The following is a 26,759-nucleotide window of genomic DNA, read 5'->3' as shown; positions in this document are numbered from 1 at the left end:
AACAAAAGTTGTACAAGAATGGAACTTGAAAGACAAAAAGGATGATTGTGTCATCATCAGAAGTAACACATTCTGATTTAGGCATTGATGTGAGATTCAAGGGTCAGTGCCACTTATTGGATATAACAGTGTTGGAGTCAGGCAGATGTGTGTTTGGATCCTGGCTCTGCTCACTGCCAGCTGGCTGACCTTGGCCAAAACACTTAACATTTCTGCACCTTTGTATCTTTGGTATGCACAACAAAATGTATATAAAAACACTAACCAGACAAATGTATTGTAGGGTTAAATAAAATAAGGACCAGCACTTAGAATAGCTTAGATACTCAGCAAGCAGAAGTTAGTTTTCTCCATTAATATAATGGTAGTATTAATAATAAAGTTAAAATAAACTCCTATCAAAATTTAAATAAATTTATTCCCCCGAAATCTGAAAATGTTGTTCAAATGGCTACAAAGTAAAGAATATCTATTATATTTCTGATAGAAACATAATATTTCAAAGCTTACAGGTAGACTCATGGGAAGGTAATCCACTTAGGGACCTGGTTTAGTCAAAAAAGTCATTTCTGGGGCTATTTTAATCTTTTAAGTCATTAATCATCTCTTCAGACAGGAAGCTTCTTGGACATTTATTATCTTAAGGGACATGTTTTGCTTATTCTGCCAATTTGAGGCAGTTTAGTGAACAATGAAATTTTAGAAATTGTGAAAATAATAAAATATACCTGGACTGGAGATTCAGTGAATAACCTTTAACAAAAATCTGGGCAACAGCTTGCTAACCAAGTTTGAAATACTGTCAGAGAACAGGGGACACAAGCTTTGGGTTTTACTTACTTCGTGACTCAGCCAACAGCATTATTTGTGATTCTCACGAGAATGAGTATATGACATGAATGTGACCTTTACTTGCTATACATTTGACAAAGTCTTCATTGTGGTCTTTTTTTTCTTCAGTGATTATGTATCTTCCATCTCCTTTCCCCTTCAGAGTCCTCTATCCAGGAATAGTCTATACTTTTCATTCCTGTTTCTAGCTGCATCAACTTTTTCTTCCACTATCATCTCTGAAAGCCTATGATACTGTGCTGCCAGCAAATTCCTGAAACTGGGATTTGAGACTTATTATTCCATGGTGATATCTCAACTTTCATCTGGCAATAGTTTATTACATTGAAATACAGAAGCCAGAATATTAACTAATGTTTATACCCTAACTCCACACAGATTTACCTTTGGTATCTCAACATTTTGTAAGTACACAGAGGAATAAATGATAAAATCAGAGCTATCTTGCTAATACTGATATGGAAGGGAGGACGGAAGTGCTAGGTAGAGAAAGGCAGGTCTCTGGTTAGGGCTTCACCCCCGGACCTGTGCCCATGGACCTAGGTAAGGACAGGCACTTCTGCATTCGTGCCCGTATGTTGCATTTTCCAAGACCACGCTGACCCTCCATGCCCCCATCCTGTGCTTATAAAAACACTGAGACCCTAGCGGACAGAGACACAAGTGGCTGGACGTCGAGAGGACGTCGAGGGGAGCATGCCGGCAGAAGAACACACCAACAGACGTTGGCAGGAAGGGAGGTCATCGACCAGTGGAACAACGTGGAGTCTGGCCAGGGCAGCTGGGAGAACAGCCTGGCTGCTGAGTGGCCCAACTCCAGGGGAAACCACTTTCCCACTTCCTCCTCTTCTGGCTCCCCCATTTGTTGAGAGCTACCTCCACTCAAGGAAACCTTGCATTCATTCTCCAGGTGTGACTGAGTTCTTCCGGTACACCAAGGCAAGAATCCCAGGATACAGAAAGCCCTCTGTTTTTGTGATAAGGCAGAGGTTCTAATTGAGCTAACACAAGCTGCCTATGGACAGCTAAAGTAAAAGAGCACCCTGTAACACTCGCCCACTGGGGCTTCAGGAGCTGTAAACATTCAATCCTCTACACAGCCATGGGGTTGGAGCCCCACAACCTGTCCATCTGCATGTTCCCAATAGAGATTTGAGCAGCAGGGCACCAAAGAAGGGAGCCACACCCCCATCGCATGCCCTGCGAGGGGGATAGGGGAACATTTTGCATTTCAATAGTGTCTCAAGGAGTTGGTAGTTGAAAGGACAATATAGAATAGTGAAAGCATTACTTTCGTACATCACAAAATATATGCCTGACATTTATTTCCATGCAACACATTTATCAATATATTTCTAATAAGGCAAAACTCTAGGGCATTATAGCATCTCTAGGCTCATTTTTGGAATAGCTGTCTTTGATTGTGGTTGATTGTTAGAATTCTTAGTAACAAAGCACAAAGTTGCTGAATTACTTCCCTGTGGTCACATAGAACAAGGCAGGAGGTATTAGGAATAGAATTTGAGGACTCTTGATATTTAAGTTCTTGCAGTAACTATTAAGCACATATCCCCTTTATTAACTAATCAGAAGGCATATCTGGTGTCATTAAGTAAACCGTATGTTTATCAGGCAGAAAATGTGCAGCACAATTTCTTTCCTTTTGCTGTCAGCGAGTGCAGTGTTACAATTTTGGAACAGAAAACATTTGAAATGCCGTGAGGCTTTTGCAGATACATCAGGCTTGGAGCCCTGGAGAGGAAACTGCTACAGTTAAATGAGTTTACTAACCAGTATAAGCTGACATTTCACCCCCCTGCCTTCTGGCACATCCTGTGGAAATAAGAATCAATCTGGACATGCAAATAATTTTAGAATATGTATATTATTGTAATTGATTTTATAATGCTGTCACCTATTTCCCATTCAACTCATCCTGTTTAGTAAAAATAAAGTAATATGTGGCCACAATGCTATGAGAAGCCACTGATTACAGGGTATAGTAACAATAATACCCCAGTTAGACTCTGGTGGTTTGTTAGAACACGGAACACCCTCAGCTTTGCTTTGAGCTATTAATTAACCAACCAGTCATTAACTGCTGCTAACAATTGATTTGGAAGGAATTATTGCTTAAATAGCAGGAGGTATTTAAGAGGAAAATAAATTAAAACAAAGAACTGCTTGATCCTGAGAAAAAAAAATAAGAGTTCTTGAAATATAGAGAATAGCTTCAAGGGCTCTGTAATTATCAAGTGATAAACAATTCCTTAGAAGCATATTTCTTTATTTTATTTTATTTTTCTAGAAATAGAGACAGTGTGTCTTATAATCAAGGACCCAACTGTCTTTGGATGATCCAAAATGAAATGATGCTATCAGAAGAATAACTGAAGTAGTAAATTGCTGTTTTAGTATGTTACCACAAACATTTACATAGATAATGATTATACTCTCTTGGCAACGTATTACGGAAATTTAGTTTGCAAATAAAATTTTTGAGTGAACAAAACAAAACAACAAAATATCTATTGTCGTGAGCTGAATAACATGGTGCATTTAATGCATGATTTCAAAGCCAAGATTTTTACCTTCAATCTGTCCTTGGGATGGTTTACGTTAAGGCCATAGCCTCTCTTATGATTCTCCTCATTACCTTGAGAATAGGGTTTTCAGGAGTTACTGGTTTTGATGTAAAGCAGCAAAAGGAAAACTAATAGTATACCAAAGGAAATAAAGAAAATCTGTCGTTTTTGAGTGAATTATTTTCCCTTATACTAAAGTCACTTTAGGAATTACCACGCCAATTATCCCAATAATTTTTTTTAAGCAAAACCAAGTCTTAAAAATTTTTTAAGCAAAACCAAGTCTTGAATTTCAATTAAATTTATTGAGCATTCGCTGTATATGAGGAACAGAGGTAGCCTTTCTCTCTGTCTGAATTGCTAATGGACCAAGATTTTATGAGCAATTTTAATCTGAACGTTAAAGGTCAGAGATCCCCAAACTGTAAGATACTTGCTTTGTCCAGTCATTATATGTATAAAAAAGTCTTCTGAAATTTAATATAGTCTAATTTGTCTTAGGACTTTAAGTGGTTAATCTTTATGATATCTTCTTAAAGCTGTAAAGCTGTAAGTGATGATTTTGGTGGAGGGTATCCTTTCTTAGAAGTATTTTGAAAATTTGGCGGGGGTTGATTCTTATGTTTCACGGTACGGGGAGGGGTCTTCTGACATTTAGCAGACGGGGAGCTAGGGATATACATATAATGTAATTTTTGAACATTTAATACATACCAATTTTCTTAGGAATGCAAACACTGTGAAAACTAAAAATGAATTGTTCTTTGTTTTGTTAGGAAATGTACCAAGAATGATTTACAATTTTGGAAATGCACATCACTGACAATGATGCTATTTATGGTATTAGAGCTGCTAATATATACACCTGTGTCAGCTTGCATTTGTAGCTGTTACAGTCAAATATGTGTAGGCAGTCTTCATTTTGCATGGCATCATGTTAACTGAAACCTGTGCATATTGAAGTTGTGTGTCCTTGCTTTGCACAATTCTGATATACTCAGTTTCAGTTAACACAGTACCATACAAAGTGAGCACTACTTGGAATGAAAGAGATTTGAACATTTGAGATTTCCTTAACAGACTGACTTAAAAATAAACATTATTCAATAAATAGACAGAAAAAATTCCAGGAATATCACTACACGTAGTTAATAAAGTCTGTTTAAAATATAATCAATAAAGTCTGTTTCAAAATTCTTTTTTCTCTCATAAACTCTTAAATGTTGAAGTCAGTAGGTGATAAATGTTGTGAAAGTTATGTTGAAATAATTTATTTATTTATGTTTTGGATGCATCGTGATTTAACCTGACTTCTTATATTCCTTTTATTTTTCCAATCTACCATTAATTTCTAGTTGCCTATTGAAGGATATTGCATCCAGGGTTGTGATAATTAATTTTATGTGTCAGCTTGGAGGATAGTTTTGGACTAAATTAACATTAAACTTGGCGAACATTGGGCAAATCAGATTGCCCTTCATAGTGTGGATGGGCCTCATACAATCAGTTGAAGGCCTGAATAGAACAAAGGTCTGTCTTCCCAAGCAAGAGAAAATTCTCCAGAAGACTGTCTTTGAACTTTATCAGCAGCATTGGCTCTCCTGGGTCTCCAGTCTGCTGTCACACACTGCAGATTTGGACTTGCCAGCCTTCATAATCACGCGAGACAATTGCTTTTAATAAATCTCTTTTATTATGCACACATACAACACACAGACACACACCCCACTGGTTCTGTTAGTCTGAGGAACCCCCTGACTAATACAACAGTTTTTTTGTTTTTTTAATAAACATACAGTAGAGTCGGTGTCTTTTGTGTATGTGTGTGTGTATAGCAGTATGAGTTTTAGCATGTGTGTAGACACAGAACAGTTCCAAAATACAGAGTAGTTTCATTGCTCCAAAAATCCTCCTCAGGTTGTCCCTCAGGGAAGTCACACACTTCACTCCTGAGTCCTGGCAATGAGTGATCTATTTTCTGTTAAGGTCAGTATAGGCTTTGTCTTTTTTAAGAATGCCATGTAACTTGGATCATACAGTATGTAACTTTTTGACATTGTCTTCTTTTACTCAGGATTATGCCTTTGGGATTCAATTAAGTTGTTGCATGTATCAATAATTTGTACCTTTTATTACTGAGTGATAATCCACTATATGCCCAAAGGCTTTTTATATACAAGATATTTCTTCATGCATTGTCATATGTTGGGATTTTTAAAGTAAGAGATATCTTTTCTTTGATGCAGTTTTTACTATACATAACATGATACATAGAGTAAATTATTTTGATGTAAGTGTTATAAGAAAGGCACAGCTAATTTGTAAAAATATACTGCTGCATTATTACTTGCTTTTTAATTACTTAATTAAATTTTTAATCACTACTTTAATTAAGGTTTTTTTTTCTTTATCATGATAACAAATCTACTGTGTTATTAAATACCCTATCATTGATTCTAATTCCAGTAGCCTCTTGGACTTCTGCACTTACATTTTCTTGTACTTTTATAAAATTACATTGATGCCTTCAGATACAGTCTTGTCTGTCTATTTAAATGTTGAAATGCACGTTATTTTATTATAACATTGAAACCATATTACCTCATCAATATATTTGATATCTCATTTTTATACTAATTAGGATGTTGTTTTAAATTTTTAGAAAGTTAAACTTATTGGTGCATAACATGTATGAATTTCATTTCAACATATAAATAACTAATTTTTCTAGATGTAGGGCATTAGGATAATTCTGAGAACATTGCTTAAGTCTTATGCCTATAGCTACTTAAATATTTCTTGTTTTTCCTTCTTTAGAGACACTAGAACCTACTAGTTCAGCTAGATGACCTCTCTCATACCTTTGCATTCAAAGAATTTAGAATATCTATTTAAAGGTATGAATGTGGGTTTTTCACTCATGGTCTATCAGTCAGCTGAGGCAGAGTAATGTTGCAACAATTAACAGCCCCTAAATCTTCATAGCTTTCAGTAACAAAAGTTTATGTCATGCTCTTATTACCTGACCATCATGGGTCAGCACAATGCCTCATCAGGGTGCTCTTCTGGGGGGAATCCAGCTGCATGGATGAAGGCCAGGAATATAATAGGTGTTTAGAGAATATTAACTACAGTGGTCAAAAGGAGGTAGAAAAGGGAGCAAATAATTTTTTGAGAAATATTGCTGTGGGAACACGTGAAATCAGCTTTTAAGTTTAATATTTTTTCAGCATATCCAACAAATGTACCTGTTGATAATTTTATTATCTAACATTTAAAAATGTTATCATGCCTTATATTTGCATATTTCTGATAACTTCTCTTACCTGGTATACTACTCCACCAATCTCCCACACCTTACTCAAAATTTAAAAGTCCTACAAAGGACTTTGCAATGAAAATGAACAATAATGGTAAGAACAATTGGCATATTTGTTGAGTGTTTGCTCTGTGCTAAATACTGTCCTAAGTACTTTATAGGCATTAACTCATTTAAACATCACAACAAATCTAAGAGCACAGTATTGTCATTTATCCTCAAATTTGTTAATTAAGAAACTGAGGCATAAAGAAAACAAAATGATTATTATTTTAGATGATGCATTTGGATATTCAGAAACCTAAAGGAACAAACTTAAAGATAATAGAATTAATAAAATAACCATGGTGTCAGGAAAATACCATAGTAGATAAGAGTATTGAGAAAGATTTACCACCTTCCCTCTGTATAGGCTCTTTAAGAATCTATTAAACCATAACCTCAACCTCATGACCTCAAACAACCAGGCCAGGGAAGCACACCTGGTCTGATGTCAAATAGAACGTCTATTTTGAGAATTGAACCCAATAAACATGGAGACTATGTCAATTTGTGATTGGAGTGAGGACTGTGTCAAGCCACTGGAACAACCTCAAACCAAATCCAACCACATGCTCGACAGTCTCATGACGAGCAGAAACTATGGGAAGGCAGAGAAAGTCAACTGTTAGAGAAATAGAAGAGAAAATTGAACTGACATTTAGCCTGAGATATAATTAAAAGGAGCTACTCAATTCAAGAATGTGGGGCAAAACATTCCAGGAAGAGTGACAGCAATTGCAGAGGTTCTCAGACAGAGCACACTTGGTAGGTTGAAGACACAGAAAGAAGGACAGAGAGGAGGAGCAGAGTGAGGTCAGGGAACATAATTCTGGATGAGATCAGAGAGCTAGCAGCCAAACCCAGAGCAGGCTGGTGGGGCCCTGTGAGAGGCCTGGATTCCTTCATTGGGAAGCCCAGCCCAGCTCAGTTCTGTATCCCTTTGAAGCTGTTCCTACTGGCTTTGTTGAATGAAATCTCACCTTCTTTGAAACTCTCATAGCATATACCTCTAGCAATTGGCATACAAAGTCTGAATCACAGATATTTTTTTTTAGTGCTTTATTTTCCTAAGGATGTTAGGTCTTAGAAATCAGGGATCATGACTCCTTGTACTCTCTACAAACAGTAGTGAGTTGGTATTAACTTGGTGTCAGTAAATATTTGTTGGCTCAAAACGGGGATAATTATCAAGTATTCCTAGTCAGTGTCCAAATTTCCTTACTGCAGTCTCTCCATGAACATTTTAAACCCTTGTTATGTGGCACAAAATTGTTAACTGAGGCTTCCCTTTATCAAGTTGGCTTCTCAGTGAACCTCATGACTGTGGATTAATAAAACTTTTGTTATGGGATTGTATGTTTGAGAGGCTGGAAAATGGGGAGCACCATATTGTAAATCCAGGCAAACAGGGGTTGTGCTTAATGGTTTATACACAGTTCTTATTTAATCTTCAAACAACCCTAAGAAGTCACAACTACTGTGTGGGAAAATCAGTCACCCAGTCAGGCTTGTTGAGCCCTGAGCCCATGTGCTTCACCACCAGGCTAAAGTTGCTCAGTTTGCCCTGATGAAAGAAGGTGATTTTCCTTTTCTTTTGTGCTCAGGCCTACTTACACATCCAGCACCTTCACTCTGGTGCAGGCTATATTTTACAGATGGGTGAGATTCTCATTTTACTCTAATATTTATAAAGCCAAATGATTCAAACTTTGTAAAAAATGAAATTAAACAGCAATCTTGCTCTTCTTGTAGCACCTTCTTGTTCTACATTTTTTTCTGATATTGACTAAGAAATTTTAATACACTCAGCTGTGCTTAGTGCTTACAATTGAACTACATATCACCAAACCAAACTGTTTCATGAGACTGTATTTACACGAAAAGACATGGAAAATTGTGTGTATTTTTCTACTTCAGAAGAAAAATGTTCCATAAGATCTTCTGAAATCTTTGACAACAGCCATTATTTGGTTTTTGTGTATAGCTGAGGTTCACATTAAATATTTGAATGTTTGATAATAACTGGATAAATAATTATTGTTATCCAAATGGGTGGATCATAATGTGTAAACCTATCTTTTGTCTTTGAAAATGGTAAGCAGGGCCAGGTGCGGTGGTTCACGCCTGTAATCCTAGCACTTTGGGAGGACGAGATGGTTGGATCACCTGAGGTCAGGAATTTGAGACCAGCCTGGCCAACATGGTGAAACCCCGTCTCTACTAAAAATACAAAAATTACCCGGGTGTAATCCCAGCAGCTGCTTGGGAGGCTGAGGCATGAGAATCGCTTGTACATGGGAGGTGGAGGTTGTAGTGAGCCAAGATTGTGCCACTGCACTCCAACCTGGGTGACAGAGTGAGAGACTCCATCTAAAAGAAAAAAAGAGAGAGAGAGAAAGGAAAATGGTAAGCAGGATCTACAAGAATACTCTAGGTATAAAGTAACAGTTCATTTTATGAACAAGAACAATATGTCAACCAAGACTGTATTTTACAAGCTTCCCCAAGTTAGAAACAACCCCACCAGATTGCATATATGATTTAACTATGATTTCTTATCTATAATTATCTTATCTAACTTAACTATGATTTCCAGTGGAAGTTGTGGTTTGGAAATCTTTCCTTCAGCCTAGGAGAACCTTCAGGGTGTTATGTTCTTGGCCCAGGGCTTGGCTTTGTGGCTGTTGTTGGCTGCAGATGGTCCTTGGGAAAGTTTTAAGTCTCTGCTTCTCATGTAGGCTTACCCACACTATAATATTTATGTGAAGCCTGAGGCTGAAAACATCAGTTTTAGCCAATAAAAGGTAAATAAAAGAATCATTTTTATGTTATAATATGCATTAATATGTGATGAAATAGAAAGCAAAAGTGGCACCAATTTTTAAATATAAATATTAGTGCAAATGCAATTGTTTTTGCCATTATTTTTAATGGCAAATATAACAACCTAATACAACAAAGGCTTTCCAACAAAAGTCACATTTAGAATGCCTAGGATCAGGTTCCAATTACCTCTGCCATTTTTGAAGCAATTGACCTTACTGTTTAAGACCCAGCCTTAAGCAGACTTCTATGGTTTGAATCCTAGCTTTGTTCCTTCTTGACTGTGTGGCTGTGCGCAAATTATTTAACCCCATTGTGTCTCTAGGGAGGTGTCTCAGTTCCCTTTTCTGTAAAATGGGGCTCACACTAGTCATGCTTGCCCCCTAAACTTGTTATGGGGATTATGTGAATTAATATGTGTAAAGTGCTGAGAGCTCTTCTGGCATATAGTAAGTGCTATATAAGTGTTTGGTAAATAAATTAAATTAACTTAAATTGGGACCACAGTAGTAAATTTTGAGAAAATTTAATTTCTGCTACCATAGGAGTACTGACTGAGAATAGCAGAAAGATGCCCAAGACCCTCTTTTGCTTGCTCCTGTTTTGCTTTCCTTTCTCTCCCTCACCTGGGGAACTTATCTGTAACTATATTTATACCATCACCCTCACCAAGCACTTGAACCCATCTTTTGATTTCAAATTCTTTGTTCTTTCAATTGTACCATATAGTCCAAAAGATACAAATGTGTCTCAGTTTGCTTCTCAAACTTTCATGTGTCTATGAATCACCTAGGAATGTTGCTAAAATATAGTTTCTGATTCCATAAATCCGGACTAAGGCTGCACATTCTGCATTTCCAACAAGCTGCCGGGTGATGCTCTTGCTGCTGGTTCCAGGGTCACACTTGAATAGCAATGCCCTAGTATATCTCACCATCTTTGCATATATATATATATAGTTGGCACCAATTTAAATATGTGCTTCTACTTTGAGCTCCAGGCCCTTATAGGTCACCACACATTACTGTGGCTCTCTACTCTTTAATGTCTCATGAGTATGAGGAAATTGGCCAGAACATAACAGTGACATTTTACATGCCCACCCATCTGCTCCTTTTCTGTTACACACTGCTGGGAAGTGAGCAGAGAGTTTCTAAAACCTTGTCCCCAAGTTAATATGCTCCATGAAAATTTGGCCATAGAATCTTCAGAGAATTTGTGCTCCAAAGTTGCAGGCAGAGAACCTTTCCTGGACCCAGAAGCAGATGGCAGCCCTGTGGGTGGTGCCCCTGAGGGGTGGGAAAAGTATGATTCTCTGACAGTCACATAGAGGGGTTGCCAACCTGAGGCAGCGCTCTCAGCAGGAGTAGAGACGGGTTGGGCTCAAGAGGAGGATGGAGCAGGATCTCCTTCCATGTGCTGCGCCAGCAGTTTTGGGCTCTGCGCTGGGCTGAGTTATTAACACAATCCAAGGAGAAATGTACACAGAGATTTTCCCAGTGGGATACTCACTGGAACACTCTTTCCAACCTCTCCACCCTCTTCCAGAGTTCTGTGAGAACACATCAACAATGCTATGAGGTTAATGAACCCATAAAATCATCATTAGTTTTTCAGCTTTTAAAATTATGTGCAATAATTGGCTCTTTGGATGCTTGTCAAGGGACCAGTTGCCAAAAACTTCTTCCCAGGAAAAGTTTTATTCTTCCCAGGAAAAATTTGAAATCTCACCTTCAAAATAATAGTTGTCCTTCAATACTTTAAAAATGTGAATATTACAGGGTAACATTACAATATACCCCTTTGTAAGAAAAGTAGATATATAAAAATAGAATACAGATTCAAAAAACATGTATCAGGAGATTATGTACCTTCTATGCACTGAGAAAACTATACTGAACCTAACATAATATTTTCCTCCTTTGGAGACTTCCTGGGCCTGTCCAGAATAGCTGAACTTCATGTATACTGTCAGGCTATATGGGTAGGTGCCCCAGGATAACAGGCAACTATGTCCCGCAAGTGCCATCTGCTGCTCTTGGCAGTGACCAAGCCTGCAGATTGAAGTCCTTCTGCAAAACCTCGTCTCCCAGAGCTCACCAGCAGGGAGTTGGCACAGGTGACTCTGTCAAAACGTTCTTTCCTGTGCCCTGTGTTCTGAACAAGTTCTGGGAAAATTTAATTCACACATTACCATTTTTTGACCACTCTCTCTGATTATTGTTATGGCTTTAAAATAATCTCAAATGTCATCCAAAGTGCAAGAGGTCATGCCCAAAAGAGGCCAGAGAAAGTCACAAACAAAAACTCCTTTGCCACATTGTAAGACTAGCTTAGGAGTTAGGGTTTTCTCATTCTTGCATTCTTTTCTTGGGCCCATATTCTCTCCCCTTTAATTCTCTTCACTCTGACCCTTTCCCCTTTGAACACGATAGTCCTCCACCAGATGACCCACATAACCACTGAATCATTCACCAGTGGGACAGCTTTTCATCGAACTCCTCAGGACCTTAGGTTTGGTGTTTATAAAATGGGGATAATATAATAATCTTGCAGGATGATGTCAGTGAAACCATTTTAAAAATAAATGGTCATATATTAACTTCTTCCACAATTATTTGATTAGGAAACAGAAAACAGAAAAGCTCTCCAAAGAACTCTAGTGATTCTGAAAGTTTCTAAGAGAAGTTGGGGTTCTCTAAAATGCTGTAGCTATCAACATCCTTTCATTGGATTACACATATTCTGGAATAATTATATTTTCTTTGATTTGTTCCCTTCCTACTTCCCTCCTTTTCTGCCTGACTTTTCTCTTTTATGTCTCTCTTCTTCTCTTTTCTCCATTTTTCCTAACTATTTCTCTCCCCAATCTCCTGCTTCTCTTTCTCTACAGAAAGAAAACACAGAGAAGATCTTGCTTGGTTTGGAACACTATTTCTCAATGGGTGAATGAGTTAAGTGTAGACTGAGAGCATCTAAAACAATAATAGTTTATACCCCTACTATGGTGATTGTTAGTGCAACTTGCCAAGAATTTCTGGTGCTCTGCATTCTGGGGATATGGTAGGATTGCACTCCCTAGGCCACTATGGTTGGCTGTGTGACTAGTTCTGACCAACAGCTATGAGCAGATGAGATGTATGCTACTTCTGGGCAGGAACATCTGATTGTTTATATGAAACCCTCCAGAACTGTATCTCCCTGGACCAGCAACTAGAAATGTTTGAGACGATACCTGTTCTATCAGCCCGGGCCCATGATTAATTACAAAAAACAGAGGTCTTAAGAGACACATAAGAAACATAGATCATGAGTGAGAAATAAACTTCAGTTACTTTAGGACCCTGAGATTTTAAGAATTAGTTTTTACCATGGTAGAAGTTAACCTGATTCGACTGATGCATTTACAAAACTGTGAGCTTCTCTAGGGAAGAGAAGAAAGGAAAGAAAACTGTTACTATTTCTGTGAGGTACTTTCATAACAACAAATTGTTATGAATAACAAAATGATATTCTTCATTCTTGACCCAAAGGATTCAAGCTATAGTTTTCAATAGTTTTTTGTTTGTTTGTTTGTTTTTTACTGCTTCGTAGTATAATACAGCCTTTAGCATTTTTTAACATAATTTTTTTTTTTTTAACACAGAGGTAACTAAGATCATGAGCAACACTTCCAAGTTGAAGACTTAGGTCAGTAAACATAAACTCTCATGGTAACAATCTAAATCTTAACAGAGAATTTGAAGGAAAACAGTCACCATTTTATTTATCTACTGTATTCATTTTTCAAATATTTATTGAGCACCTACTTGGTCAGGTGTTATGTTACGTAGTAGAAAAATAGTAACCAATTTAGAGAAGTACTTTACTGTACTTCAAGCTGTTTTCCACATATTACCTAATTTTATCTCATAATAACAAAATGTTTGCTCTATTTCAAAGATAAGGAAGCTGAGACACAAGGAATTAAGTAATTTGTCAAACCGACTCAGGTGGGTAGTAAAAAAAACTGGGACATAACCCCTATTTTCACACTGAAATCTGGGTTAAGAATTTCACCGTTACAAGAAAAGACCACTGGGGCAAAGAAGAAAATGGGAATGTGGTTATAAAATGTATCATTATTTGCATACTAGTAAAAAGGAATTTTTGATGGTGAGTATACGGAAGACTTATTTTGTGGACCCCTGAAATTGTAGACAACCCATAAAAGTCCCTGAAAGTAGTCAATGGCCAAAAAACATTAAAAGCAACACTGTTCCAGAATTATATAGCAATTATATAGCATAGCAAAGAGATACCAGAATTCCACTTTTTCGCATTATATTTTCCATGAATTCCAGCACTGATAAAGAAATAGTATCACATTTTCTTTCTTTATTTGTACTTATAAAATTAAATAAATAAAAATAATGTGAAAGGCAAGCCAAAAATTTTATTTGAAATTTTTTCCATGTTTTATTGATGGCAGTCCTTGAGAAGGGGTTCTTGAGTCTATTTTCTCTTTCATAGAATTATTGAATAATGGAGATGGAAAAGAACATAAGCATTAATTTCTTTAGGTAAACTTATTTAATTGGTTCAAATGAATTTTGTTTAGGGTGTGTACACTGACACCCAGAGAAAGAAGCTATTGAGTCAGTGATGGGCCTGGGGCTAGAACTCAGGCCTTCAGATTTGCTCTCATCACTTTTGAGTCCATTTGAAGAAAAATACTTCCTCCACCCTTTAATTTTTATTCAAATGGCACAAGAATAAATTTTAAAAAACTTTATTACACTTGTATCAAATTAGAATATGTGATAATTTAGGTATCTGAGCCATTTAAAAAAGTGTTATATTTGGAGTAGAGAAATAAGACTGCTGAACTGTAACATCAGCACAACAGAAATTATACAACAATAACAAAACTCTCTGCTCTGTGTCTTCAGTTGCCATCTATCTACTTAATATATACACCAAAGTCCTTCTCTATAAATGTCAATAAATAAAAATTAATTTATACATAAAATTTGCATTGCAATGTGATTGACATGCTTACGTTTATTCTCCCTTTTTACAAGCCAACAACACAAGAACTAATCTGGCATTGTGGAAGGAACTGAGAGCCAGGCCAAGAGTCAGGAGACCTGAAATTCATGTCTATTTCAACTCATTTAGTTGCTTGTTGTGAGACCTTGGGCGAGTCACGTCACTTCTCAGAAACTTGGCTCCCTTGTTTTAAAAATTAGGATACTGCACTCCATTCTCTAAGATGCCTCCAAGTTCTAACACTCTCTGATGGCCTATCAGTTCAAGCTCCTGGCAGGGTACAGAATTTTATTCAGATGGTTCAAATAAAGAGACTGCAATGAGGGGACTACTTTCAGAATTTTGAGCAAACAAATGATGATGAGGTGCTCAGGAACTAGCATAGTGGGAGGCTTTTGTTAACCCTAGATTTGAAGGAGGAGGTGAGGAAACAGAGTCATTAGAGCCCAAGGAGTGCTGAGATTCTGACTAAGGCTTCACCTGGAGGGCTCTAGTTAGAGACGTGTAGGGAGGGATGGAACGACTGCCAGAGGTACAGCCTCAAAACAGGGAGGAGTCAGGGAAGAAATATTCTGGCCTCTCTCTTCTCCAGTCTTCCAGTGCCCTTTCACTGCCAAACCCAACCAGTTCTCTTCCCTTCCCATGGAGTTTATACAACAATTTTACGTACCTCTTTCGTACCACTTTGTTCGTAATTCAGGCACCATTTCTAAAAACCATTACAAAACCAACATATTAAAAAATCATTCCCCTTCAAAGGAAAAGAAATGAAAGACATTATTGAAATTTAGGTATAATCATGTGCCAAAATAATGACATATTGGTCAATGATGACCATTACACAATGGTGGTCCTATAAGATTACAATACTATATTTTTACTGTACCTTTTGTATGTTTAGCTGTATTTAGAAACACAAATACTTGTCATTGTTTTACAATCGCCTACCGTATTCAGTACAGTAACATTCTGTACAGGTTGCTAACCTAGGAGCAATAGGCTATTACCATATAGCTTAGGTGTGTTACCATAGGCTATACCATCTAGGTTTGTGTAAGTATGGACTATGATGTACTAATAACACTTAGTGATGCATTCTCAGAATGAATCCACATCATTAAGTGACACATGATTGTAATTGTAAAAACAGCAGCGGTGGGTACTGTTTATTCTAATCAGGTTATGAGTTTGTCAGGTTTCACATGTAATCTGGAACTGGAATGTAGCTATGTCAAGTGTTGGATTGTGTGTTTTGTGCACACCAGTAGATGACATGCATAAACACTGTGCAACACATCACTCATCTGCCTGGGATCCTTTCTACTGAAAGGTCCCTGCAGGGAGCATCTCTGGTGCCAACAGACAGGTTTTGCAGAGAATTGCATTTATTTCTTCCTTTGATTCAACTCCCTGCAGAGGTTTTTCCAGAGCACAATGTCACTATTTCCAGGTCAGACAAGATTTTCCTGCCAAGCAGGGTGCCATGAAGAAAACCTCTCTTAGAGTGTGAGCCAAAAGAAATCAAAGTGGAAACAGAAATGCCAGAGGACTAGAGAGTAAATGACAGGAGTCTCCATAGTCATCATTAGCATCAATGTTTCACATGCAGTGGCTTTATTCAAGCCCACACAAAATACCGGAGTCATTGTCAGTAACGTGAGGACTAAAACAGAACAAACGTCACCTTGCCCTTGCATCAGCTCCAGAAAGGTACACACAGTGGGAATTACTCCTTTGTTGCATGCTTTTGGAGGGGGCTATTACTGAGCTGTGGAGACTGAAATGGAATTTGTTCACAGGGTATCTGCTTGTAATAGGTACGTTAAGTTGAGTCTTTAGAACCAGGAAATTGAGTCTATCTCTGATATCCCTCAGAGGTGAAAGGCACACAGCTTTTCATATGTAAATCTCATGATTTAACTTGTGCTTCACAGATACCACTTAACTCAGGCTTGGGGCTTCTAATTCTCAGGAGAACTAGCGGTGTTTGCGGCCTCCACAGTCAGTAAGCTAGATATACTTGTTCCTGTTCTTACACAGCATGGCTATTGTCCTTTGAGGGAGGAAGGAAGAATAATATGCTTCGTGTTTATATTTTTAAAATTGCTGCAGTTTTGAAAAATTCTACTGGGAAACGCGTACTGAATTATTTAAATATTTTTTTCCCTACTTCCCTGAGCAATTGTCAATAGCTGACTGCCCTGGAGGTGGACCGTTCCATCAAAGAACAGTTGTGAAAATATGTAAATCTGTAGTTTTAAATGAGGATACTCTAATTCCAACTGTAAGACTAATAAGCAGGCAGTCATACAGCTCAGCATCTACCTGAAAAGTGCAAACTTATATTCTAGAATGTTCTCTATTTCTGTCCCTTTAGTCTTCTCCCTCGACTTCCCCATCCTGCCCTACATGTTTTCTTCAACTCTCTCTCCCCATGTGGCTTCTGCTTTGTCCTTTGCTCTGAGTGCTTTCTCCCATCTTCCCCTCACCTAAATATTACTCATTTGAAGACTCAGTTCAAGCTCCTTCACATTCATGAAAATTTTCCTGACCACTGCAAACCATTGAATGTCTGAATTCTGTTTTGATTTTTAGTCAAATATGTTAGTAGTACTAACATATTCTCTAATAATTTCAGGTGCTATTACGTTATTTCCTTAAGCAGATGGCAAGCTGCATGATGCCTAGGGATGTGACTATATTATTTTTGTATTTACTATAAGAAGTAGCCCAGTGCAAGGCATAGTAAGTGATGTTAATTACTCACTAGTTATTTTTCATTCCTATAATATTTTCTTTTCAGAATTTTCACATGGTTCCAGACTATTTCTTCATAGTATCATTATATTATTTACCTACATCTTCCTCTAATAATTAACACTTTTATAAACCTCGGTCCTGTCTTTGCAAGAGCAATAGATGGATAAGTATATCTAATAAAGAAGTAGATTTTCTCTCTAGCCCCTCTATGTGAGTGTACAAGTGTGAGTGTGTTTGTGTCTTTGTGTTTAAGCAGGCTATGGGAAGGGTGAGAGAAATGGAAAGATTACAGGACTGGCTGTTATTTGGATGACAGTAAGATCACTGCTCAGAAAAGAAAGAGTTAAACTTTTGACAGTTCTCCATTAGTCGATAGAGTAATTATCAATTGAATAAAACTCCTTTTTTTCTATCAAAGAAGAAAAGCCACATTTAGATTAAAAAATGAGAACAATTTTCTATGTGTAATATTTTTCAGTTTTGGAACAGAATCTAATAAATGAAGAGGTGGAAATAAATTAGAAAATGGTAAATGAAAAGATATAACACTTGACAGTCAGTCTTGTCTTGTCCACATTTTATACCTATAGAAACCGTACAAGCTCCCTGAGGACACGGAAGGACAGTTTGGATATTTTAAGGATTAGATTATTTATATCTATCTATAAAAAATACATTGTGACATTTGGATTTAATGAATATAAAACACTAGTGATAAACACTTGGTGAAAGAGTTAGGTTAATTTTGGAACCTAGAGGGATAATTTTGTTTAGGTCATGAAAGCCAACGTTGGATCCTGGTGGTGTACTGAATGTATCTAAGGAAATTACAGAATCTAAAAAGGCTACATTTTCTCTGACCCTGTGAGTATTCCCATTTTATATGACAAAATGTCTCATCCTGGAATGCGGCTGTTGAAATGAGTTACCTGACCCACATAAGAAAATATTTTTTCCTGTATCTGAATCTGTTCTCTAGCTAAGTATGTTTTCACCTATGCACAAACATATCTGCATATTTGTCTATGTTCTTGTGTGTGTATGTGTAGATGTACAGTTTTTACTTGGTATCTTGAAACCAAGTTTGGAATATTTTGAAAATGACATAATTAGTTGTTCGTAATTTGATTTCTAGGTTGTTGAGAGTGTTTCTTTCTAGGCTGAAGGCTAACATTTTAGACCCACAGAGAAGAATATCTGGTTGGATATGTTTACGTTACCAAGATGAACAGAAATGCCCTTAGTCTCTGTGGTGTCATTTGCTAATTAGGAAAAGGCACCCCCTCCGTGTAGGTATATTCCTGTGGGCCACAGCTTGGCTCCTGGGCATGGGTGGATTTCAGCCCCCACTCCCCCCCTGCAGCCTGGCACCATTGCACAATTCACATACTTTACAAGGGTATGTGGAGCTCTAAATATTAAGATGTGAAATGGCTAGCAGCACTGGAATAAGTCTACAGGGGGTTTTGCTTGAATATTAAATATAGAGACCATGATTATTGATAACTTAATGACCAGTCCTAGATATTTAAACCACTTTAGAGATGGGGAGGAGATGGATGAAAATGTTCTCAACCTTTTTAGCCAGACTGTCTTCTATTATGTTTCACTCATGGAGCTCATGTTTTGAGATAATCGGTCTAACTAAATAAATTTAATTATTTAATAACTGTTTGCATATATTGATCTCTTAACCAAATAGATATAACTGCCAACAGAGCTTTTGAGCAATATATATGAGTATTTTCATATTGGGTTCATGTGATTTTTAGGCCAGACAAAATAATTCTTTTATTAAAAAAGAATTTTTTGTTTAAAAATTCTTTTATTTAATCCATGTGTCTATGCCCCAAGTAAATGCATGATTTTCACATGGTGTTTTGCTTTTGATATTTATTTATATATCCTGAAGTTTGGAAATTTTATATTAGAAATAAGTAAACAGTGCCACAGGGGACCTGTTGCTCTTAAACATATTCTATTCTCATTGTTGATAATCCTGAGCGATAATGTAGGCAACATTAAACAGGCAAAATATGGGGATAGGGTTGCTAAGAAGTGAAGATCTCTCTAACTCTTTAATCTTCCAATGTGTAAATATTTGATAAAAGCATGCCCTTTTGTTTAATTTTTCTTTTGAGAAGAGAAAGCATTTTAACTACATGCCAAAGAATAGACAGATGCAAACAAGCCATGACTGCTACTTGCCTGATAAAGGAAAAAACTGGTCATCTGGTCTGTTTATTGTTTTGTAAATTAAAAGGTATATAAAATAATAGTTCCAACATGTTCTAGTAAAGTCATCAGGATCTTAAATGAGTTGGTGAGACTTAAAGGGAGAAAAATAAACCCCTAAGGAACATTTTTAGAGGCATGAAATATTATGATTGTGAATAAGGGTAATGTTTTTATTTATATGAATACATTTAAACAAATATATGTAACCCTAGTGTGTGTGTGTATACATATATTTATATATGAGTGTGTATGCTTGTGTATATATCTATTCTAGAAGTAGATGTAAGCATTTTAGAAAAAAATATAGATATGGTGGTGCTGAGTCTTTGTTTTAAATAGAAAGCAAAGTTTTTAATAACTGGCTTTTAATAACAGGCTTCAGTAATTGATTATATTTTTGCCCATTCTATTTTGTACAGATAATATAGCAATATTTCAAGCAGATGCTATCAGTACTCCAGCAATTATCCTCAGATTCTTCTAACTCTTTCTGTGTGCCCATCCTCTGGATTCAGCATGCTTGGCTCCTAGAGACTGGCATCTCTGAGTCTCTTTGAAGGACTGCCCTTGGGCTACTGGCACCATGGTGCCTGCATGCACAGCCAACCAGCATCCATGGCGGTAACATGCCCTCAAGGATAGCCCTTACCAAGGACAAACAGGCACAGATTATAAAACCTCAGCAACTTTGCCCAGGGAGGAACAAATCTGAGGTTTAATTTAGGTTCCAGAGCTCCCCAGCAGGATGAACCTGAGATTGAACGTTTACCTGAAATTATACTCTTGCTAGTCTTCTCCTTCCTTCCTTCCTTCCTTCCTTCCTTCCTTCTGTTCCTCATCCATTCACAGGCTTCTCCTATACAGTACTATACTGATTCCAACTGTACTGAATCACTTGCACACAAACTCTTGTCTCATTGTCTTCTTCTGGGGAACCTAAAATCATATCTAGCTGTCACTGTGGTAAAAACTTCACAGGCACAAAGAGGTTTATTATGTCTTGGATGCTATGCTATTTTTAAGGTATTATAATGAAGTTACTCCCTCCCTACCCTCCCAGCAATGACTGGGAATCAAGGCTAATGTCTGGTAAAGCATAAATCAAGACAACTTTTTCCCCAGCTAGAACTACAGGAAATGGTGGTATTGTTTTTGATTATGCACTTCCCAGTATATCAGTGAGAAGATTAATCCACAGAGGCATAAATGACCAGAATTATGAATTGAGGTAATTCTAGGCATAGGAGATCAAAAGAAATAGCCAGGGACCTTATGTTTCCTGTGAGAAGAAAGCAAGAGAGCTGGCAGATGCATGGTAAGGTTGAGACCTGAATTATGCCTGAAAGCAACTGACCAGCGGTAACATTTGGCTCTAGCCCTGACTCAGCTCCTTACTGTGGATTCCTGAGCAAGCTGTTATGCTAGTTCTCCTAGACCTTAGTTCACTCACCTGAGGACTTGCACTGAATGATACATAAACTTCCTTCTGGATTTTAGTTTTGTGATTCTGTTTGCACAATCATAAACAGCCAAAAGAAAAGCCATACATGAAGCTTCAGAAGCTGGAAAGTTTAAACACGTATCAGTTACTCGTGAATTACACTTTTCTGTGTCTGAGAGCATATGAGGAGCTTTGCTTGAGTAGCAGCAAAGGAGCTTGTTAAGAATTCAGAAGCATAGGCATAGTGGAGTATTAAATGGCTAAGAAAAAGACACCAGCTATCTCACTGGTAACTCAAAGCAGAATTTTGCAACTTAATCTCATTCCCACCAGGAGTCTATTACACATTCAAGACCTTGGAAGACTACAAAGTTAAGAATGGAAGGAAAGGATTAAAGGGGGAATATTACTTTCAGAAGAAAAGGGAAAGAAACAAAAAGAACAAAATGCAGCTACTGTTTAATTTTAGTGAAAACTCTTTCTTAAGCCAAAGGAGTCTTACACTTCTCAGCCCACAATATCTGTGGGAATGTCCATGGAATTTTCTGTTTCCTCATCTTTAGTTTGTGAGAGGCATGTGCCTGCTCCATTGCAGCTCATAAGAACTCACCTGGCTAGCCATAAGTAGAAAGCTGAAACTGGATCCCTTCCTTACACCTTATACAAAAATTAACTCAAGATGGATTGGAGACTTAAATGTTAGACCTAAAACCATCAAAACCCTAGAAGAAAACCTCGGCAATACCATTCGGGACGTAGGCATGGGCAAGGACTTCATTTCTAAAACACCAAGAGCAATGGCAACAAAAGCCAAAACTGACAAATGGGATCTAATTAAACTGCAGAGCTTCTGCACAGCAAAAGAAACTACCATCAGAGTGAACAGGCAACCTACAGAATGGGAGAAAATTTTTGCAGTCTACTCATCTGACAAAGGGCTAATATCCAGAACCTACAAAGAACTCAAACAAATGTACAAGAAAAAAACAAACAACCCCATCAAAAAATGGGGAAAGGATATGAACAGACAATTCTCAAAAGAAGACATTTATACAGCCAACAGACACATGAAAAAATGCTCATCATCACTGGCCATCAGAGAAATGCAAATCAAAACCACAATGAGATACCATCTCACACCAGTTAGAATGGTGATCATTAAAAAGTCAGGAAACAACAGGTGCTAGAGAGGATATGGAGAAATAGGAACACTTTTACACTGTTGGTGGGACTGTAAGCTAGTTCAACCATTGTGGAAGACAGTGTGGTGATTCCTCAAGGATCTAGAACTAGAAATACCATATGACCCAGCCATCCCATTACTGGGTATATACCCAAAGGATTATAAATCATGCTGCTGTAAAGACACATGCACATGTATTATCATTGTGGCACTACTCACAATAGCAAAGACTTGGAACCAACCCAAATGTCCATTAATGACCGACTAGATTAAGAAAATGTTCCACATATACACCATGGAATACTATGCAGCCATAAAAATGGATGAGTTCATGTCCTTTGTAGGGACATGGATGAAGCTGGAAACCATCATTCTCAGCAAACTATCGCAAGAACAGAAAACCAAATACCACATGTTCTCACTCAGAGTTGGGAATTGAACAATGAGAACACTTTGACACAGGAAGGGGAACATCACACACCAGGACCTGTTGTGGGGTGGGGGATAGCATTAGGAGATATACCTAATGTAAATGACGAGTTAATGGGTGCAGCACACCAACATGGCACATGTATACATATGTAACAAACCTGCACGTTGTGTACATGTACCCTGGAACATAAAGTATCATAAAAAAATAAAATAAAAATAAAAGAACTCACCTTCATACTACTTGTCAATTCCACAAATCCTAAAATGCATTATATGATTGGACTGGACCCATACAAATGTTGAATAGCATTTCAAATCTTTGAAGTGCCAATGACAGTGCTAACTCAAGTCACTACGAGTGTTCAGCAAAGACCTTGTAAAACAGTTACTCAAAACACCCTCATCCCTGCCCTTTGACCTCATCCTTATGGCTTCTGGAATGGGGAGTAACTACATCAAGTCATTCTGTAGAACAAACTTGTAAAAGAAGTGTGAATAATTTTTTTCATATTATTAAGATATTTATAATCAGAAGTATTTACCCAAAACTGTAAACCATTCATATATTCCAAAGATGTAATATAACTGTTCTGATATTAGGACATTAGAAGTATATGGAAATTTAAATCTGTTTTTGTATCAATTTGCTATTTAAAATAAATACATTTACATGATACAAAATTTTGAAAGCATGAAATGAAATTTTCCCTCCTGCCCCTGTTCACCCAGTATTCTTCTGTGGAGATAACCAATGTTATCAGTTTATTAGTTTATTTCAGAGATATTTTATATAAGCAAATACTCTTGTGGGTGTACATTTGTATGTTTTACATACTGTTATATACCTTCCTTTTCTCACATAATATACAATAGGAATTATTCTGTATTGGTACTGAAAACCTCCTCTCTTTTATAATATAACATTTCAACACTCCATCCTCTCTGTCTCTCTTACTTGCTTAAAAAAAAAAAAAAAAAAAACCAGAACTAACTACCATTATTTATTTGTTTATTGTCTCTGACCCCCAACTAGAATGTTAACTACATGAGAGTAAATAATTTCAACTGTTTTATTCACTGCACTCATTATTAATGCCCAGTACAGTGCCTGGCATATAGTAATTACACAATAAATATTTGAATTTATTCAATAAATGAATATGTTATACTTGATAACTATTGATACCTTTATTGTATTACATGTAATTAATTAAATGTGTTAATTCACTATTCTATTAATGGGCATTTAAGTAGTGTCTGGTTTTTTGTTCTTATAGACTCTGCTGAGATGTGCATTTTGGTACATGCATCATTAATCCTAGAGCCACTTTATCCTTAGGGAAAATTTCTAAAAATGAAATTGTAGTTTCAAAGAATTCAGAATTTTTTTTTTTTTTTTTTTTTTTTTTTTGGAGACAGAGCCTTGCTCTGTTGCCCAGGCTGGAGTGCAGTGGCCTGATCTCAGCTCACCGCAACCTCCGCCTCCCGGGTTCAAGCTTTTCTCTTGCCTCAGCCTCCCTAGTAGCTGGGACCACAGGCGTATGCCACCATGCCCAGCTAATTTTTGTATTTTTAGTAGAAACAGGGGTTTTACTATGTTGACCAGGCTGGTCTCAAACCCCTGATCTCATGATCTGCCCGCCTCGGCCTCCCAAAGTGCTGGGATTACAGGCGTGAACCACCGCATCCAATCTGAAATTTTTAATTTTGATAGATAATGCCAAATTGTTGTCTTTGGAGGTAATATTAATTTTTACATTTACCAGCAATATATCTATGCATAAATACAATTGTCTTTATTTAAAGGAAAATATATTAAAAGTAATAGCAAAAATTGCAATTATTTTTGTGTCAACCTAATAATATTTATTTTTTAAGATACCAGAGCATTTAAAAGAAACTTCAACCCAAATTAAACAAAATCTAACAAGCTTCAATAAAGTAAAATTTCTCCTATTGACTGAACTCTTTATGTGGCTAAATCTTATATGACGTGTCTTCCTTAGAGAGAGGATTTTCCAAATATAAGCAGAGGCAAGATGAGAACATGAATGGTAATAAGACTAGCCAGGCCCTGAAAGTCTAGGATCTGGTAAACCAATAGCCTTTTCAAGGGTCAAAAAGTAGGTACTGGAAAGAAATTATGGTGCATAATCAAATAGGTGAACCACTGCATGGTTGGAACCGAGAAGTGATGGATTTAAAATGGCAACAAACCAAGGTCCAGGAAGACAACAGACCCAGGAGACATGTGGCAGTTTTAGAGGGTAATCATCTCACAGATTGAAGTGGAAGGGTATGATTACTGAAAAGGGCAAGGCAGGATTCTATTCTTGAGAAAATGGAATGGCAAAGTAAAGTAGAGACTTGCAAAAGTGACAGTCCAGCACATCAAATATGAATAAAAAGCAGCTTCAGCAAAATCATTTTGAATCCTTATAAGTATTTTCTTTCTGCTTGCTGTTGGCCCTCTTACTAACTACTCTTCTCTTGTTTGTCTGTTCTACCTACTCACACACTACTGGAACACAGTCATGGCGTTCATTTATCTCTGGATACCTGACCTGATATGGCCACAGGTTGTCTTTCTCTTGAGTCCATTCAATCCTGATGCACACAGGCTCAGCAGTGAATCTTTGTATATTGGAGCCTAACTATGAGTACTGGATTTTTCCTGGAATATCTTCTGTTGATCCACTCTTGTCCATTGACTTTTGGCTTAAGCAGCTCAAGATCTTTTCTTTTGGGAGACTCTATTTGTTACCATTTCACTCTTGGTCTCACTCTAGACCACCTCCCCTATCCGCCCTCTCACCCAAAGCTAGAGAGTAACTTTCCCTGGACATACTCAAAGATAAATATTGATAGTCATTCAGGCTCTGGGGAAATATGACAGGTGCCCCTTTATAGTGTGATCCAACATTGGCAAATACTGGTGATGATGATGATGATGATGATGAATGATGATGATGATGATGATGATGATGATGATGTTGATAATGATGATAATAATAGCTTGGAAACTAGGCATTGTGCTGCTTTTTACAGAGTTTCAAATTTACTTTTTATAAAGCCCCAGCAAGTTAAGTATAACATTATTCCAATTTTACAGAAAAGGAAAATGAGGTAACTTGCCCAAAGGCACATAGATAGCAATTCAGAAAGCAAATCAGGCAGTCTGTCTCCAGGGCCAACCATTTTAAACTGGGTCACAGGATCACAGCAGTAGTGTAAGAAAACTTGACTTCTTGCTGATAACTTATTTAGTGACCTAGATTTCTAAAATTAACTTAAGAAGAAATGAGATTGGTCTCAGAGGCCTGGGTGTGCTGAAACTTCAAGCAACAACTAGATTTGACTTAACTGAGCCTCCAGTTTTTTTACGACTAGAAACAGTAAGAAGGCTGCCGGTCAGTTTACCAGGAGCTTTTACAGCATATATTGGCAAAATGGGAAAAATTCTTATTTGTCTCACAGAAGATAGTGTGTCAGACGCTTGCTAGATACTCAACCATCCTACTTCCTCTTCTTAGACATGCAGAAAAGCCACGTTTCACAATCACCATTTCAGTAAGGTTGAGGCTACATGAACTGAGCTCTGGCCAACAAAATGAGAGTAAAAGTGATGTATCCTCCCTGGAGATCTGGCCTCTCAAACAACTTACGTGATCTCCATTTACGCACTCTTGTGCACGTCTTCTCTCTTTCCTCTATGTAACTGGAAAAACAGAGCTCCAAGATAACTAAAAGGAACACAGTGGAAAGAGGCTGGTTCCTGAGTCTTTCTCTCAAGGAATGTTTCTCAGGAGAGGGCCTGACCTACACGGAACTGTGTCAAAAACAAAAAAATAAACTTTTTTGTTGTTGTTGTTTGTTTGTTTTTTGAGACGGAGTCTCGCTCTGTCACCCAGGCTGGAGTGCAGTGGTGGGATCTCAGCTCACTGCAAGCTCCGCCTCCCAGGTTCCCGCCATTCTCCTGCCTCAGCCTCCCGAGTAGCTGGCACTACAGGCGCCCACCACCTCGCCCGGCTAGTTTTTTTTTTTTTTTTTTTT

The sequence above is a fragment of the Piliocolobus tephrosceles genome, chromosome 3, assembly GCF_002776525.5.
Source record: "Piliocolobus tephrosceles isolate RC106 chromosome 3, ASM277652v3, whole genome shotgun sequence".
In the NCBI taxonomy this organism is placed as follows: Eukaryota; Metazoa; Chordata; class Mammalia; order Primates; family Cercopithecidae; genus Piliocolobus; species Piliocolobus tephrosceles.
This window is presented reverse-complemented; position numbering follows the sequence as displayed.